Source organism: Felis catus, chromosome B4 (assembly GCF_018350175.1).
Source record: "Felis catus isolate Fca126 chromosome B4, F.catus_Fca126_mat1.0, whole genome shotgun sequence".
In the NCBI taxonomy this organism is placed as follows: domain Eukaryota; kingdom Metazoa; phylum Chordata; class Mammalia; order Carnivora; family Felidae; genus Felis; species Felis catus.
This window is the reverse complement of record NC_058374.1, coordinates 50,305,001-50,323,364: the sequence shown is the minus strand read 5'-3', so window position 1 is coordinate 50,323,364 and position 18,364 is coordinate 50,305,001. Positions and strand designations below refer to the sequence as shown.

Genomic DNA, 18,364 nt, shown 5'->3' with positions numbered 1-18,364 from the left:
GCCTCAAAATTTTTCACAGGATTGTACATCAGGATTTTTGCCATTATCCTGTGTTGAAGAGTATTTTAATAAACAGCCGCAAAATTTTCAGTGTCTTAGGGACACTCTGGTGGGTTTTGTTTACTGTATCACACAATGTCCTGCAGACTCACCATCTTAGAGTAAGAAATTTCTCACCATCTTAGAGTAAGAAAAGTTCCTGGGACTCTAACTGATTCAATGGTGTTTTTCTTGGGCCTTGTGAATGTTTACATTTTCCCTCTTTTCTTTGTCTTCTAGGAAGCTCAAATCCAAACTTACTTTCTAACAACTGTCCGCAACTGCATATGTTAATATATATTCTCCAGACTTTTGTATCCTCTCACCGTATTTTTTTATGACATCTGGAGCTATTTATTTCATGGGAGGATGCTTTTTGACATCGCTTAAATGAAATAGTTTCAGTGATTGGAAGGGGGGAAACTACCGTGGAGAAATCACTGGTCTGTGAGGTGGGAGGCAGCCCTCCTGAGAAAAGAGCTCTTTTGCCTCTTCTCGAACCTCATGGCCATTATAATTTCCCTGAGATTGAACAAGATATTTTCTGGAACCCTCACTGTGCCAGAGTTAAGATATTGGGGGCCATCTACTTCTAAACAGGCCCTGAAATTCAACCCTATAGTTATTCATCACTAAGTGCAAGGTAGATCCATTACCACTACCCTGTCAGCCGCCAATGTTAATTCTAATCCTCTGATTTCTGTTCTTTTCCTCATTCGCTGGATATATCTACCATTACCTTGATTCAACATTTTTCTGCTGAGTCCTCTGGAAACTTCATGTCATCATTAATAATCTTTGCTATGTCCACAATCTTTAGCAAGATGCTCTTTTCCACCAAAGCATTGTCTTAACTGGATTCATCCATTGCTTTAACTGAAACCTGCCTCTCCTTTAGGGGAGTTTTCCTTTTCGCTGTCAGTAGGGCACAGTACTACTTACTCTTTGAAATCTCATACTTCAGGAAGCCGAGAGGGAAAAGCTGGCATTATCTTGGATACACACGACCATCTCCACTCATTAGTAAAAATGCATCCTCCTATAAAATTCATACAGTCTGGTTACACTACCTGTTGCCCTTTCTTTTCTCACTCCTGTCATTTCTCTCTTGCCATAATTTGGGGAGGTTGTAATCTCCCCATCTGAAACCTAGCCCTTAACTTGTTGAACCTCCTTAACCCTACTGCTGAACATCATCCCTCCATTCCCAGGATCACAGCTTCTTGTCCTTAAAAATATTCCATCTCGGGAATCCTAAATGCCGGAATTTTGTCTTATCTCACTTGCAGTAAAACTGCTTTTTAATTTCAGACATTCAGATCTTCCAGTATGTCTCTTTTCTCCTGATTTAGTCAAATCTATCAGATTTTCTGACCCTTCCCTGCCCAGCATTGAACCCCATTGTTGATCATTTGAACCTCCTTTCCATCCTCTTCTACCATGCCTAGCTCTCGTCTAGCAACTTGGCATTGGTATAGCACTTTTGTTTTCCATTCCTATAGCGTGGCTGAGCATTGCTGGAAACAAATAGAATACAGATTGATGCTCCCACGAGTAATTCTAACCAGGCCTCTAGTGATGAGTCATTTATTTGTCCTTGGCTACCGCCCTTGCCCATGACCTTCTAAAGCCCTGCTGAACATTCACAGCTCCCCTTAAGGCCCTTTCTCTGGACAAGTGTCCTGTCTCCTTGTTCTCAGCAGGTGCCATTGCCTCCTTCAAAATTGAAACTATAAGACTTGAAATGAATCAGTTTTTTGCCACTATTTACATTTCGTCTACTTTTCCACTTATTTTTAAATTATTTTATCTCGTCTTTGTGGATGAGGTGTCCTTGTTTCTTTTAAGGCCAACCCAATGGCTTTGGGCTCCATTCCCTTCAATATCCTGTGGGTCTTCTTTTTATGAAGTATCTCCTTTTTCTTAGGTATCTTTAGTATCTTCTAGAAAATCTTAACACTTGATATGTAAATATACTGTAGATTTTCCCAGTCTGAAAAAAAAAATCTTTCTCCCAAATATATGTTGGTATTGTCCAATTCATTTATTGTCCATAATTGTTAAAACTATAATCGACCCTCATCATCTAAACTTCCTCAACCTCAATTGTGTGTCATCCACTTGTGATCTGGCTTCTACCTTTACTGAAATTTCTCTCCCTGATATCTAATTGCTAAAACCAATGGATATTATCTCAAGGATCATTGTATATTTTCTTTCCTCTTTTAATAGTGTTGATCACTCATTTTTAAAAGCTTTCTACTATCTGGCATGCCATGAGCCTACACAGTTCAGATTCTTTTCTGGGTGTCTCATCCCCATCGGACGCTTAAAAGAGTGAAGGAAGACTGATCTTATTGAGGTATAACTTCTCTTTTCCAGGAGATATCTGTCTGCATGGTTTTAATTCCTGCTCATAATGTGCTGGTTGTTAAATCTCTACCTACATTCCGTTACACCCACCAAGCCTCAGCCTTGTATATCTAGCAACTTACTTGGCCTCTGCAGTTGAATGTTCCATAGGAAAATCAAGCTCAGAATATCTAAAACCAACTTACACAAAATTAAAATAATGCTAATATAGTGCCTTAACCTGATTAAGAGAATATTAAAATATATAGCAAGTAACTTTACCTATGATTACAGATTTGAAAACTTGGAAGGTATTAGCAACTAGTCTGTCAATGTATAACATGAATAATACACTAGGAATAGGTAAGATTATTTCTAGAATGCAAGGAATGAACACAAGGACATGCTTCAACCCAATTCATTACAAACTAAAACCTGCTTCATTACAAACCAATAAATCCAATTCATATTATCAAACTAAAAGGCAAACAGCAAGGCTGTAACAACATGTGACAAAAAGGCAATGGACAAAATGCAGCACCATTCTAACTTCCAGCTAAAGAGAAATAGGAGGAAACCAGTTAAATAAATTCAGAATATTTGCTGAAACCTACTAGCAAGCACAAAACAGTTAAATACTGAAGTCATTTCCCTTAAAATCAGGAAAAAGCCAGGGATGTCCACTCTTGTCACTTTTATTCAATGTTGTGTTAAAGGCTCTAGCTAATGTAGCAAGATAGAAAATGAAGTAATCGGTATAAATACTAAAAAGTGAACTATTGCCCTTGCAGAAAATTGGGAAAACTCAAGAATCAATAAGAAAATTTGGCAGAGTAGCCGGATAAAACACAAGGTAAATAGAATTTGTACTTTTACTCTATGCCAAAAGTGACTCATTAAAAATGGAGAAAAGAAGAAATTCACTGAAAGGTTAAAAAAAAAAAACTTAAAAAATACATAGATTTTAGATTCCAGCATTCATATGAGAAATGCTTTTAAAGAAAACTGCTAAAAAAATTGTCCTACATTTTTCTGTTTATACAAACTGGGTAAGTACAGAAAAAAATTCAGCTGGACCAAGAGCTTCTATAATAGCAATGGAATTAGGAGGATTTGTTTTTAACGTTGTGAAATTAAGTCCACAAAAGTGAGACTCAGATGATAGAAAATATTTTTTAGGATCTACTGTATTTCAGATACAGTTCCAAGGACTGGGACCATGGCAGTGAGAAGAACAAACAAAAATCTTTGCCCTTGTGTATCCTGTATTTTAGTATGATATTTGAGGTATTTTTTATGAGCTAGGAACTGTGCAGTGTTTTATAGACATAATCTCATTTAGTCTTTGGAGACTACTATTATACTTGTCCTAGAGACACTGAGGCACAGGATGTTTAAGTTATTTAGCCACACTTCCCAAGGTGCAAGTGGTTGAGCTAGGATTCAAATCCAGACAATGTGCCGCCAGAACACTTTCTCACTGGCTGTGCTTTAACTGTGCGGGGATCATAGGTCATGATGTTCCATAATGTTGCCCGTATGAACTGAGGGAACTATTCCCTTACACATCTGTGTTATCTTTTTAAGCTACTGGTATACCATTGCTAAATTGTCAGTCAATTAAATATACACCTGGGAGGGAAGAAGTACCTACCAGGACACTTGTTTCTTATCAGTAGCATCGGACACACTCAATTTTAATTCTGTTCTGAGGCTCATGAAACAATTCCCTGCGAAGCGTACCCCTTGTTTTTCTGGTAATCATTTTGTGAACAAAAAGAGAAATTTAGGCAATTCTTTGTTCTTTGGTTTCTTAAGCCTGTTGGAAAACAGCCAAGCCATTTCATAATGGTTCCCCTAAATATATTAATAATGTGTATGTAAGGGAAAAAGTATATATATATAATTTAATGCTAGAAAATACATTTTTGTTCTCTTTAAAAAAAATCCCTATGGAAGTTTATGACCTTTGTAATCAATGCCTTTTTTAAAAACTGGGCTCTAGAGAGTGTTTGGGTTGGAAAAGGTCACCCATTTGCAATGATATATTCTGTCAAGAGTGTGTATAAGTGTAATATACTAGACCTTAACAATGCAATATATTTCATTGGAATAAAGGACATTTTTTTTTGCTTTTTATTTCAAATGAGACTTTATTAAATATAGAGCTATGAATTACTTCTTCTTGAATACATTCTTTTCATGAAGTAATGTAGTTACCGTAGTGCTGTGAAATTTTTAGGGTCAGAATTGAGCCTGGGCCAGGGTGAGATAGGTCTGTACCTAAGAGAGCACTGCCTCTTCTCCTCCCCCTCTATCTCCCTTTCTACCCAACTCTTCCCCTCTTCCCCCAATCCATTTAACATTGAAGAGGTGGGAAGTTGTTTTGAATTTATATTGTTCGAGTGAACTAAGTAAAATGGTATTTTTCAAACTTCAGTAGTTTATATGACTTTTAGAAGAAAAAGAAGTTCTCCTAGAATCCCCTCAATGGCCAGTGTCAAACAATTTGAGAAATTTGCAATACTGTCACTTTAGGTAGTTACTTAATATTTTCTGTAAGTTTAATTAACTATAAGAGTTCAAAGAATACCACAGTGTCTGTTGCCTGGGAAGACTTCTGGAAGGAAGTGGGATTGGCATGAGAGATGGGGAGAAAAGGCATTTCACATACAAGTAGCTGCCTACCTGAGCATTGGAAACCACTGGAAACTTAATGAGGCAAATAGGCTGGTGCAATTGAGTGTAGAGTTGCTATACAAAGTACAGGATCCCCAGTTGAAATGAAATTTCAGGTAAGCAATGGGTTATTTATTTTTTTTTATACAAGTATGCCCCATGCAATATTTGGGAATCCTAAATCTGGCAACTCTAATTCGGTGGTTCATTTGGAAGAAAGAGAGAGCTGTGGTCCTAAAAAAATTGGTCTAGAGAGGCATACTGGGCAGAATGAATGTAATGTGCATAATCAGGAGTCATTATAAGTCACTGAACAGTTAAAAAGAAGAAATTCGTGCTTTAAGGAAATCCTCTTCCAGATGTGGGCAGACTGGTTTGTTGTGAGAAGAGAATCTACTTTGTTGTTGTTGTACCTATTTTTCTGTCCAGCACTAGACTGTAAACCTTCTGAGGGCAAGGCAGTGTCATACTTGCTTTATTGTATCCAGCATCTAGTAGAGAACTTGCAGGTCGTAGATACTCAATAAATAGTGAGTGGAGGGCTAGAGGAGGGAGTGGAATAGAATGAAATGGAAGCTGGAAGTGAGATTTAGAAGATGGATCTTGAGGACAAGAAGGTGGTGTGTTTCCTCAGGGCAATCAAATTGAGTGTGCCTGTGCACCCCCAGAGTGGCCTGCCTAAATTACTTATATAATATCATGACCTGTGCCTTTTGTTACTCTGTAAAGTAATGGGGCAATGATGGTAAAGAATATACCAGGTACAGAGCACCTAGGTGGCTCAATCGGTTAAACAAGTCCGACTTTGGCTGAGGTCATGATCTTGCAGTCCATGAGCTTGAGCCCCATGTCAGCTCAGAGCCTGCTGACAGCTCAGAGCCTGGAGCCTGCTTCGGATTCTGCATCTCCCTCACTCTCTGCCCCTCCCTGCCCACACTCTGTCACTCTGTCTCTCTGTCTCAAAAATAAATAAACATTTAAAAAAAATAATAAAAAAAAAGAATATACCAGATATGGGTAGAGATGATACCAGTTATAAGTTTCTCCCACATTTAGTGACAATTCCATACCATCTGGAATGTGATCAAAGACAGACCTATTTTGTGCTGAGTTTTGGCAAACAGATAATGATGTTGCCTAACACGGTGCTGGTGTAGCTTTCTCAGTGCAGCTTTGTCCTTATTAGCTTCTTTCTTTCTTTTTTTTTTTTTAAAGTTTATTTATTTTGAGAGAGAACACACACTAGTGAGCACAGGCGGGGAGGGGCAGAGAGAGAGAGGGAGACACGAAATCCCAAGCAGGCTCCATGCCATGAGCACAGAGCCCAATGTGGGGCTCACATTCCTGAACTGTGAGATCATAACCTGAGCCAAGATCAAGAGTCAGACACTTAATCAACAGAGACACGCAGGTGCCCCTTACTAACTTATTTCTATAAGGTAAAGTTCAGGAAAGGACAGGAGGAGGGTGGTCTGATTCCTGTAATGGCTTCTAAATAATTTATTTTTGATGTCTGCCTGGAAGTCTTATATCCATTGTACATCGGGTTCAAAATAGGATTTTAAAAATAGCTGGTACTAATCTAGCGGGTATAAGTAAAATTCCTATATGAAATCTAATTAGTGAACAAGGAAAGTGAACAAGGAAAGAATGCTAATTTCCAGTTATGTCCCTGCTATGTAGTTCCGTAACGGCAGGGCATGGGAATAAGACGTGTTAGGTAAAGGAGAGCACATAGTACCAGGGAGCTTACTATCCAGCAAGGAAGAGACAGAGGAAGAGAAGCTGGTACAAATGAAGCGCAGTTGGATGGCTCCGTTGGTTGAGCATCTGACTTCAGCTCAGGTCATGATCTCACGGTTCGTGAGTTTGAGCCCTGTGTCAGTCAGGCTCGCTGCTGTCAGTGCAGAGCCTGCTTCAGATCCTGTGTCACCCTCTCTCTGCCCTTCCCCCATTTGCTCTCCCTCTCTCAAAAATAAATTTTAAAAATATTTTTTAAAAAGAAGCTGGTACAAATGTTGTGAGGTCCATATAGTGATTGAAAACAAGTGGTTAGCTATCCAACAGAGAGTGTTATTCACTTTGCTCAGGATAATCAGAGGGAGTTAGATCCAGTGACATTTGCTCTGAATGTGGAAAAGGAGCAGTAGTTTGCCAGAAGAATAGATGTAGTAGGGGCTTAACACACAGGACTGATAGGATATCAGGCATGAAACCACATTGTGAATTGAGAGAGAAGAGAGCATGTTGGGGAGGAGGCGCAGCTGTGGAAGAGAAGACAGACAAGAAGGCTGGGGACAGACAGGTTGGCCCTTTTGTGCCTTTATGTCTTTATCCTTCACGTAGTGGGGAGCTACAGAGGGCTATATAGGCAGAAGCAACACATTGGATCTATGTTATAGAACAGTAGCTGGCTGCAGCATGGAGAGTGAAGAACAGGTTGGGACAGGCTGGTAGAAGAGATATTCAGCTAGGAAGTCCTAGTGTGTGAGTCCAGGGCAGAAATGATGCATGCTAAAGTTGAGTCACTGAGACAGAAGAAGAAAGGGATATGCCGTACAGCATGAAAGAAAGAGAACTGGCAGGGTTGGCTTTGAGAGTTTGAGGAGTGGAGGAGGAGTCAAAGATGAATTTGAGACCTCTGGTTTGAGGGATTTGCAGATTGTTCTGACATGTCAGCATCCAATATGAAGGGATGTGGTTACGTAGGCTGCAGAAGAGAGGGGTATTCTGTGGAAGGAGATCTAGACTCGTTCTGTAAGTCCGCAGTGAGTGAAAGATCTAGAGAGACAGATTTTGGCTTTAAACATAAGCACTTTTGAGAGGTCAGGAAGTGAAAAGGGATCCTTAAGAAGTGGTAAATTGCCTCTGAGATTCCTTCTGTTCTGTTGAGGCAAGAGCAGGAATCTGTGAAGTTTACCTCTCCTATTAACTCTCCCTGTGCCCCTGGGCATGTTACATAATTCCGAATGCGACATTTTCCTCATCTATAAAATGGGGGAATAAACTGCCACCTGCTAATTTGGCTGTTGTGAAGATTAATGAGACAACCCATGTAAAATGCTTACAACAGTGTCAGGTGCAGAGTCAGGGCTGAATAAACATTCACCTTTACGTGCTAAGCCCTTACATAATTGACCAGCTTTCATATTGATGTTGATTTGAGATGTTTCTTTGCAATATAAGCACAGGAAAATCTTTTGACAGGTTTGTCTAATTGGATGAGGTATTATTTTCAGAGAGAAGTTAGTCTTTTAGTTGCTTGGTCCATTAAAAATTCTATTGTAGACAGGTTTACCTTCAGTGTGAAAACTGATCTTATGTTTGTGTTTTCTAAAATCAGTAAATCCTCAATTTTAGTGGGGTTTAATTCTTGTGGGTTTGTTTACTAATTTTGAGCTCTAAAAGAGAATGTTGAGCTTTTTATAAATATATGACAAGTATCATAGTAAGTTTTTAGATTATAACTTGGAAGTCAGCGTTGGGTTGTAGAGTACAATGGATTGCCCCGTCATCATTTGCAAGGTAAGAAAATACCTTTTCCCTTGTATGTTTTTTGTTTGTTTCTCTTTGTTACCAGTTTATCACAATATCTTATCCATCATACTTGGATTAAGGGCAAGAAGTCTCATATGGAGTGAGCACCAGTCTGGGTGTCAGAAAACATAGACTTCCAGGTTTCCATCACTGCTACTAATTGACTAAGATCTGAGGTGAGTCACTGTTACCTCTGTGCCTCAGTTTCCCCACCCTTAAAATGACTTTCACCCACCACCTCGCAAATAAGTATGGGAAAGATTAATTTTCACATTATAAGTTTATAAAAGAATGTTTTTTAATGACCAAAAAAAAAAAAATCCTTGCAGTTGGAAAAAAGGCTATTTATTTCCCTGTGTGCCCTGTAGTTAATAGAGGACAGATTGAAATTAACCCCATCGTCTCAGTAAGAAAACTGAGATTTAAAATTGAAAAGTGGTAAAAAATTTTTTTTAATTTAATTTGAAAGTGTTAGAAATAGGGGGAAGTTCCTTATTCAGGTTCTCACTGCACCTCCCCACCTAAAACACTTTGTTGGTTAAGTGCTTTGAACCTGTCAGAAACAGAGCGTAGGAAAAAATACCAAGTAATATCAGCCTGCCAGTATGGGATGTCCGGAATATCTATTATGCCATCTGTCACAGGGGATTTTAGGTTGGAGAGCAGCAAAGCCGTGACTGGGGACTCAGAGTTCAAAAGCAGAAGGTCTCCAGTCTCTTCCTCATACCGGTGTGGAGTCTAAATCACTATCTGGTTTCAGGCATTTCACTGATCATACATCGTGAGTCTGCAATTTCATTTAAAAGGGGGGGGGGGGAAGAGGAAGAAGAAGAAAACAAAAGCTTTAAAAAGTCACTGTTTATAAAACTGTTCCAGGGGTTCTGTGATTTAGATCAATGTCATTGAGATGCGTAATATGACATTTCTAACCCTACTGCGTTCCCCTAACTCATTCCGGGGTTTGGTGCTATAACCGGATTATAACAAAAATCAGCAGAGTGGGTGGAGGAATGCTGGTTTTCCAGGGGGAACAGGTTTAAGCTGCCGGACAGGTTTGTTTCTTGCAGGAAGCGGAGAAGTAGCAATTAGGCAGTGGAGTAAGCTCTTTGGGCGCGGGCTCCAGTTCCGTAATACATTCCTTTCTTAATGTGACTTGATGTAGATAGAGTGAGGGCCTATCAGGTGTGAAAAGCCCGGCTGCTCCTGGCGTGGAGTGGCCTCCAGACGGTGATTTGGCGACGTCAATCTAGTCATGCTTGATTTCGACACTTAACGTGGTAAAGCAGGATTTCTCTACCCCCGATCAACTTCTCAATTAGCAAGCTGCCTTGTGTAACGGCCTTGTTTTGCAATCCCTCCGGGCTGCTTCAGGGGTCATCAGGGTGAGAAAACTTGAACACTCGCTCTGGCTGGAGCGGAGCGGGAAGGGAGCCTGAGAGCTTTCCTAAATACATATAACCCTTTTTCAAGTTGTTTGCTTTCATGGGATTGATTCTTGGCACATTAAGAAGCTTAAGGCTCCAGTATCTTCTTTAAACTGCCCCCCTTATCGCCTTTGCAGCTGACAGGTTTTTTTGACAGGCTGAGAGTAAAAAGAGATAACTAGTAGGTTAGTACTTTATTTATACATGTGGACACACAAGCACATAGACACGCACACGTTAGGTTCAAATATCTTTTAAGTTGTCTTTTCAGGGCCTCTGGTTACCAGTAGGTATCAGCTGTCAAATGATTCCAATACCTCATTTTTCTATATTCAGTGTGTCGGAGTTCAAAGTCTTATTTCTGCCATGTCTGATTTTGCTAATGATTTTAAATTGTGCCTTATTCAATATTTTCTCTCTTAACCCCAAATGATGTTTACGTGGGTAACATAGGTTACTATGAGGTTTATGCAATGGGCATTTATGAATACACATTGAAATATACATAATTAATATGATTTTCCCTCTCTGAGATTTGACTAAATGGCTTATTCCCCCACTTTAATAAATTTACTTTAAAAAATTAGAATTTCAAGGGATTTTTCAGCATAATTTTTTCCTTCATAAAATGTATCTAAATGAGAAAACATAAGAAATCGTAGAAAAGTATTTTTGAGAATTGTACTAATAACTTAGAAAACATCTCTACTTTCCATCATTATAGGTTTCATATTTGTAATTTCCTATTTTGATAATCTATTTTCCTGGCCACTGGTACTCTTACAGTGTTAAAAAATCAGATGAATGAATTAATATCAAATATTTTAGCAGATTCTGCCTCCATGTAATATTCTTGGGGCAAATTATTCTAACATACATTCCACGAACAGGTTTTCCCCAGTGGTTTGCCTAGATTTCTTACAAAAATGTTTACTTTATTGACACTGAGTAGAACTTTTATGGTGAATAATATATGCATGGTTCTAGAGATAACTGAACTCGGTGTATTTTATAAAGTTGGATATATATTGATGTTATATACCCCAATACACTTTCTATTTATGAAGTGTTTTAGAAGTGTTTAGAGAATAGTTAAAATTCTGGACACTGTGGCATAGCAATTTCTAAGAAGTACTTCAAATAGTAAGTCCTAAAGGTGACACAACAAAGGAAATACCTCAGTAGCTCTATCATTTTATAAAGAAAATACGTACACATTCCAAAAATAAAGTCTTTAAACTCAGTGCTATGAAAATAACATTTTACAAAAGAAAATGTTTCTAATACTATGCAGAACATCATGTTTATAGAGCATCACATGTACATCATGCTTATGAATGATACTGTGTGTGTATATACAAAAATATAATCTACAGATCCCATTAAATTCTTTTTGTACGGTTTTACTACACAAAAATTCAACTTCAGCGTTTCTCCTCCATAATACTATATTGATGTTGTAAAAATTTATTATAGAGAGCATCAAGCTTAGACTAATTAATACTAAAGAGTTATACCTCTTCATTCCACAAAACTATTTTGTCTTTTTGAGTTTCTATATTTTGCTGATTTATTATTGCAAAAAGGAACTTGTCTAATCCTACAAATAATGGTTTTCATGGGTTTATTTTGGTAATTCTTCTAAGTCCTACTTTAAGTAATTCAAAACTTTAAAGTATTCTCAAACTAAAACTTCAATTTAAATACATGTGCTATATATGCGTATATACATATATATACATGTATATCCATATATCCATATCCATATATCCATATATATTTATATATGAATACACATATATATAAATGAAATACTAACTCATGTTGAATAAAAGTTGTATACCTTCCCTTTTAACTGAATGTTACAAGTTCAGTCTGACAACTAAAAGTCAAATGCTCCAAATTAGCTTTTACCTGAATCATCCAGTTACAATTCAGCTAGAATGAAGAATCACAGAATGTTAAAATTCTACAAAAGCCCTTAAAGGTTATTGAGTTCAATCTGCCTATTTGGGTCAAAAAAAAAAAAAAGAGGAACTGAAGAACAGAAAGTTTGAAATGTCTGAATTCTAATTGATCTTTGGCTATTGCTAGGTTTACCATGTAATTTTTACCCAAACCCAGAACACTTTGATAAAGAAAGCACTGCTAATAATGAGCCTAGACCACCGGTATGTATGCAGGATTGTTCCGGGCACACTGTGACATAGAAATACCCTTGTTATTACAGAGAGTAACCCACATGTGATTTTTTAAATGATAGTTTTGAGAGCACTTCCTTATAAGATTTTAAGCACAATTGTCCATTAAAATCCTAAAGAGGCAAATGATGTCAGATGTTAAATTTGCTTTTCAGAAAACACTTTCTGAAAAGAGAACAAACAAGATACATTCCATGAATCTTTGGTGATAATGGTCATGAAATTTGGAGCTAGGGTATACTTTGATGCCTCCATAACAAATGATCCTTGGTTAAAATCAAGGATAACTACCTCTAATAACATTTTCTGCACCTCTTTTTTTTAGTAAATTGAACTGATAAATTACATAATATCCTAAATCTGATATTTGCCTTAAAAGGAAATATTGTGATTAGGTAATTTCTTCTTAGGTAATTTCTTCTTATTATTACTTTAAAAATTTTTCAGAATTTCTTCAAAGAAGTAAGGTAAGAGATTGAAATAACATTTGAAACCAAATTGAAGATAATAGGTTCTTCTATGGTTTGTCACTAGGCTTCTGCAAAAGCACTTTTTCTTTGAAGCAAGTCGTAATAGTTAATACTAGAAGAAAAGTTTGTCTGAAATTTTACTGGCTAGTTCCAAGAATAAATAAATGCCTTACTTATTGTAGATAAGTGATTTGTTTACTTTTTATAAATAACCGAGCAATTACTGTCACAAAATCATAATCTCTGGATATGAAAGAAAGGAACACTTTACATCAGAATAAATGCGTTTTGCATTGCAGCCTGGATTACACTATCATCCTGGAGTCAGTGTCTCCCAGTGGAGCTTTAGCGAGCCTTGGTTAGTACCTGAATGAATGAGTGAGTGGCACTTGCAAATATGGTGAAATTGACACGTGAAAATATTAAGTGGCTTATTTGGAAAAGATCAAAGGAAAGGTCTCTCCCATGATTAGTTCTCAAATAACTGTTTACAAAATGACCTCCATCGCCTTCCTGTAAAAGCTTTTTTTCCTTCCTCTTTGGTTTTCTTTTCTGTTGAAACGTTTCAGTACTTTAAGTTCATTAGTTATGAGATGGGTAAAAATAATATTTTCAAATAAGATCCCTCTACTTTCTTGCTCACTTTTATATATAGTGTATGCAAACACAAGTGTGAAAATGAAAGCTGAAAGAGAAGGTAATTACCAGCCTCAAGAAGTCTATAAAGATAGCAAAAGAACTTAATGCTGATTTTTAGGAAAATATTACTTACTTCAAAAGTTTCCACCTTGAAAAGCCTATACAATTTTAAGTAGACAAAGCTTTCTGAAACTTATGATAACACAGGTTATTGCTTTTAAAAAATTCTTAAAAGCCTTTATTTATATGACTGTATAGAGCACATTCCAGTTAACATTTCTTGTACCATGGCTAAAACCAGTGCACTATTTATTTTGATCTCCCAACAAATTTCCTCAATTATATAAAGGGAGGGATAGATAATAACTAAATTGCCCACAATATCTATAAAAATTGTCATAGATGTTTATGTCCATATAACTGTGACTGATTCGTTCTCCCCTTCATTAGAAACTCACCTGAAAATTAGAGCAGGGATGCTATAGTGATTAGATGAAATATCTACTTCAATCACTTAAAAATACATATTTCTACTTTTAGTTCACGTATGTTATCCTGTATTTCACGGTTTCTTGCTTTTCTCTTCATCTTCTTATTGTAGCTTTTTCAATAACTGTATCTAAAAATTGGAAAAATCTTGTCTTTTAAATATCCCAACAATAAATAGCAAGCTTGACACATTGCTTTTGTTTTAGCTGCAGAAGATTCTTTTGAGAACTAGGATTTTATGATTCTATGAAATGTTGGTACAATTGCCATATGTGCCCAGAAGTATTATCCTCATCAAATGTTGAAGGAAAAATATTCAATTTTACTTTTCGGTGAATCAGTTCTCCCAGTAGGTTGCTGTGCTGATCATAAACAACAGTAACACCTGTTCATAAGGCTTTGGAAAAATGGGTATGGGGAGAAATTGACAGTGATTTGTTGAAAGTGAAAGTATAATATTTAAACACTGTTTGCAACTTTTCACTGAGTCAGGTGTGGAGAGAGAGATGCTAAGTCTAAGTAAATCAATTCTCTGTCAGCAACCTAGAGACTTTTGTCCAGTGCACCCCGTTCTTGCCCCATTTTTATGGGGCAAAACAGAGATGTATAATGAAAACAGGACCAGATTTGGATAAGGAGGGTTAGTTTATCATGACAGCTCTGAAACTAGCTAATGGTGTAAGCTTCTTAATGTAGACATTGGGTGTTTCCTGCCCTTTATGGCAGTGCTAGGGGCTAGGTAGTCTAGGCATCACTTCCTCTTTCTTTACATCTTATTCTGTTGCTGATGCATGGAAAAGAAAATGGTAAGTTTTGCAAGGAGTTAACACTGGGTAAGCCTAGAACTGGAAAAAATAGGTAGGTCATTGCCATCTATTTCAGATTATGGGTGTGCTATAATGATTCACACTATCAGCATACATACTTTTAAGATTGAAGTTACAATCAAGTATCCCTGACCTTTACTTTTTTTTCTATCTATAGGCATCAAACATTGGAAGAGAGATTTCTAAGATGAGTTTCAATTAGAAATGTATTAACTGTCTTAGGCCTTGGGTATCCTGGGGTGTAAGGAAAATAGACCAGCACTGTCCAATAAAACTATAACGTGATTAACATTAATTTTAATTTTTCTAGTAGCTTCATTAAAAGGAAAGTTTTCTTTACGTTGAAATTAATTTTGAAAATATATTTTCTTTAACCAAATGTATTCAAAAGATTATCATTTCCATAAGCAATCAATATTTTAAAAGTTATTCATGGCATATTTTACTTTTCTGTGCTGTGCTTTGAGATCTGGTGTGTATGTTACACTTAGAGCATATTTCCATACACACTGACCACATATGAAGTGGTCAGTAGCCATTGGTGGTTACCGTATTGGACACCATAGTGGTAGACAGTGATTAAAAATTTAGTTAGCTTGGCTTATGAGTTAATTGGAGGTGGGGAAAGAACCAGCTATGGTGAAATTAAGGGTCTGCATTCAAGGTGTGAAAGGTATTGCTGTTTTGTCTCGTTTTCCTCGACTATCTTGAGCTAGTCTAAAGCAGCCTATTTTGAGTCAGAGTCTTCAAATTGGGGTACATTCCGTGATTCTTTAGGGCCAGGGATACCTAACCAATCACTCATGGAATTTGACTTGGTTCTTGTAGAATGATAGGTTCCTACAGACCAAGTATAGTTTTCATGGGAATTAAGTCTTCCTAGAATGTTTCCTTAGTCTTTCCTTTGCCTAAAATGCATTCCGCAGAGAGACAGATGACAATAGCTTACACCAAAATCTGTTTCTTCACCATTAGCATTTCTTTTTATTTTTCTATTATTCTCATACAGTCTTAAGTATAGATAACAGGAATTACAAAACCCGAACAGTTAAATCTTTCCCCTTCCTCTGCAGGGATAACTTTTTACCTATACTTTTATTATTCCCACTGTTGTATTGTTTAAATGGGTTGGATCATGAGCTGATAATTAGTCCAACCAGTGGTTGGCAGATACTCAGGAATTAGCCAAATGGGTTGGATTTGAGCACCCAGCAGTCTAGGGCTATTCTGTCTGATCCAAGGAAGGGTAGAGTTTTGCCTGAGCATAGGTGAGGGACACATTCTGAGGATACTCTTAAAATATTACTGCACCAAACATGAAGCCTTAGTCATCCAGGCCAGAGTCACCTATGTGGGTTTTCCGGGCTTCTCTTCCTACTTCATATAACCTCACCTTATCATACTGCTAATATATTTGCCATCTTCTAAACATTCCTTAGGTAACTCTGATCTTGACCATGTCCAGACTGCTGCTTATCCTCTCTAACATCAGCCTGAGAAACATTTCTTTCAGCTCCCCCCAGTTCTCTACTTTCTGAAATGCCATCTGTCATCAAGTCTTGCTTCAAATGACACACCTTCAGTAGTACTGGAGCACAAGCCTATCAAGTAACAGCCACCCTCTCTTTATTGCAAGGTACTTCTCACATTTTGCCCTTGTATGGCTCTTCTCACTAGTTCCTTGACTGCACACATGCAACAAGATTCATCCTAATGTCTCTAAGTACCTTGCACATAGTAGGTATCCACTTTCACTAAAAAAGGCTCGTTGAACCTGAGCTTTCTGTCTACACCATAAGCTGTCTCTGGGATTTCAGGTAGCAAGTTGTATATTTTAACGTGTCCACAACTCTATGGCATGGGCCTTGGCAGTTCTTTGTTTTGTTTTGTTTTTTACTGAAATTGTAGTTAGGCCCTTACTTAGTAAGTTTTACTTAATTTTTCCATTTACCCTGTAATATCTGTCTACGTAGTGAGCTGAGTGTGTGTGTGTGTATTCCCTATATATCTGTCTATACAGAGGCATCTATCTATTGAGATTTTATATATTGTATATGAGATCTACATCTTTTCTATCTTAGATGCGTAAGATCTTATAGAGAGAGAAAATATACACATATGTGTATATATGTACACACATGCATATTATAGAGAGGATATACGCATATACTGTACACATCTATATTAATACATATATTTAACTTTACATTCAGCAAATGGCTTTTATGTTTCTGCTTGGCATGATCTGTATTTGTTAATAAAAATGTATATAAATGCTGAACTTCATAACCCAAATTGAACTTAATTTCATAGAATAAAACTGCTTAACTCTGAAAGGAATAATCTCTAAGCTTCCTTTAACAGGAGACGTATCTGGTTCCTTTAAAACATGGCCAACTTTTTTTTAGCTTAACTTTTGAAAGATTGAAACTCATCCCTTTGCACAAATGTATATTAAAAATATATGCTAAGCCTAACTGTGTCACAATTAGAAGCATAGTTCAGATTAATGTTAAATATTTTTTTATATTCTCCTTTGTACACTTATCAAATGTTCAATGTTTCCTTTTAACTCCCATAATTTCTCTATCTCTGTGACTGGGTCACATGCCAAGACCCAACAGGGGAGAGAACAATAGGTTCAACTTTCTTCACCCTTGGAGTGGGTGAGCTCTTTACATTTAAAACAAAAGAATTGAATGTTTAAAGTGTTTTCATTTTCTCTCACTATGTGCCTTAGTTTAAAAAGTGAAATAGGAAAGGAGATGAGAGGTATATTTGTAATAGACAAAAAAGCAATTGCCCTTCTCAATCTGTGAAAATGTTCTGTTCCTTCTCGCATAACATATTTGCTGAAACTTCACCATCCAAAAGTCAAAAGTTAAAGATCTTTTCCATTGATTACAATCTCATAGTCTTAGAAAACTAAACTTTTCTTTCTCTGTTCATCTCTAGTTATTCTGCATAGAGGGTTTTTTTTTTTTTTAATGTAGGATGATAACTAAACTAAGTCTTATCTGCAAATCAAAAAGAAAAATGTACTGTTGAATTCATGTATATTCAAGTTGCTAAATGAGGATTGCCTGAATACTAGAAGAGAATACTTGATCTTTGTTCAGAATTAAGGTTTATTGCAGTGGTATTTATTTATGCATTTTCCCCCAAATAATAAATTAATTTGAGTCAAATACTATGCTTTCCATGGCTTGGGGGAATTTGATTTAGTGACTTGAGCCACTGACCTGGTAAAAAATCTATAGAAACATCTGGTGCTGTGAAATAAAAGACACTAACACAATGAACACTCATTTTCCCCTGGATGCCTGTAGTAAACCATATTCATTATTGCTATGTTAAATGATTATATGTCTTGAGTTTTTCTCTACCCCCACCTCCAGGAACTTTTGTAATGGATATATACAAACCTATACAGAATTCCCCTGATTTATGACTATGTTGCAAAAGCTGTTGAATGTTTAGTAAAAATGCAAAATTTTCTGAGTACCTCTGAAAATATAAATGTGTATTGTCTTAGCTCTTGCTTTGCCACCTACACACAAAAAAATACTAAATATTTCTCTGCATGCTCGCTACAGTGTGGAAAGTGTTATACAGCATACATACTTTCATCAGAAAGTTGTCTGTTTGGCTGTTACCTTCGTGTCTGTGTTTAGATTGTCTGTACCAGGTAGTAAAAGTGAAGATGG

General features: G+C 36.8%; 1 protein-coding gene and 1 long non-coding RNA gene across 12 annotated transcripts in view; one reads left to right on the top strand and one right to left on the bottom strand.

Moving 5' to 3' along the window:
* The window catches only part of LMO3 (LIM domain only 3), a 391,565-nt gene that overhangs the window by 356,870 nt on the left and 16,331 nt on the right, over positions 1-18,364 (top strand). The window lies entirely within an intron of this gene.
* Positions 8,075-18,364, bottom strand: part of LOC109501475 — a 23,398-nt gene continuing 13,108 nt past the window's right edge. The window contains exons 3-4 of the long non-coding RNA XR_006600569.1: positions 13,800-13,960; positions 8,075-10,189 (exon numbers count right to left, since the gene is read on the bottom strand). This is a non-coding gene — a long non-coding RNA (uncharacterized LOC109501475). The remainder of the gene's footprint in view (positions 10,190-13,799; positions 13,961-18,364) is intronic.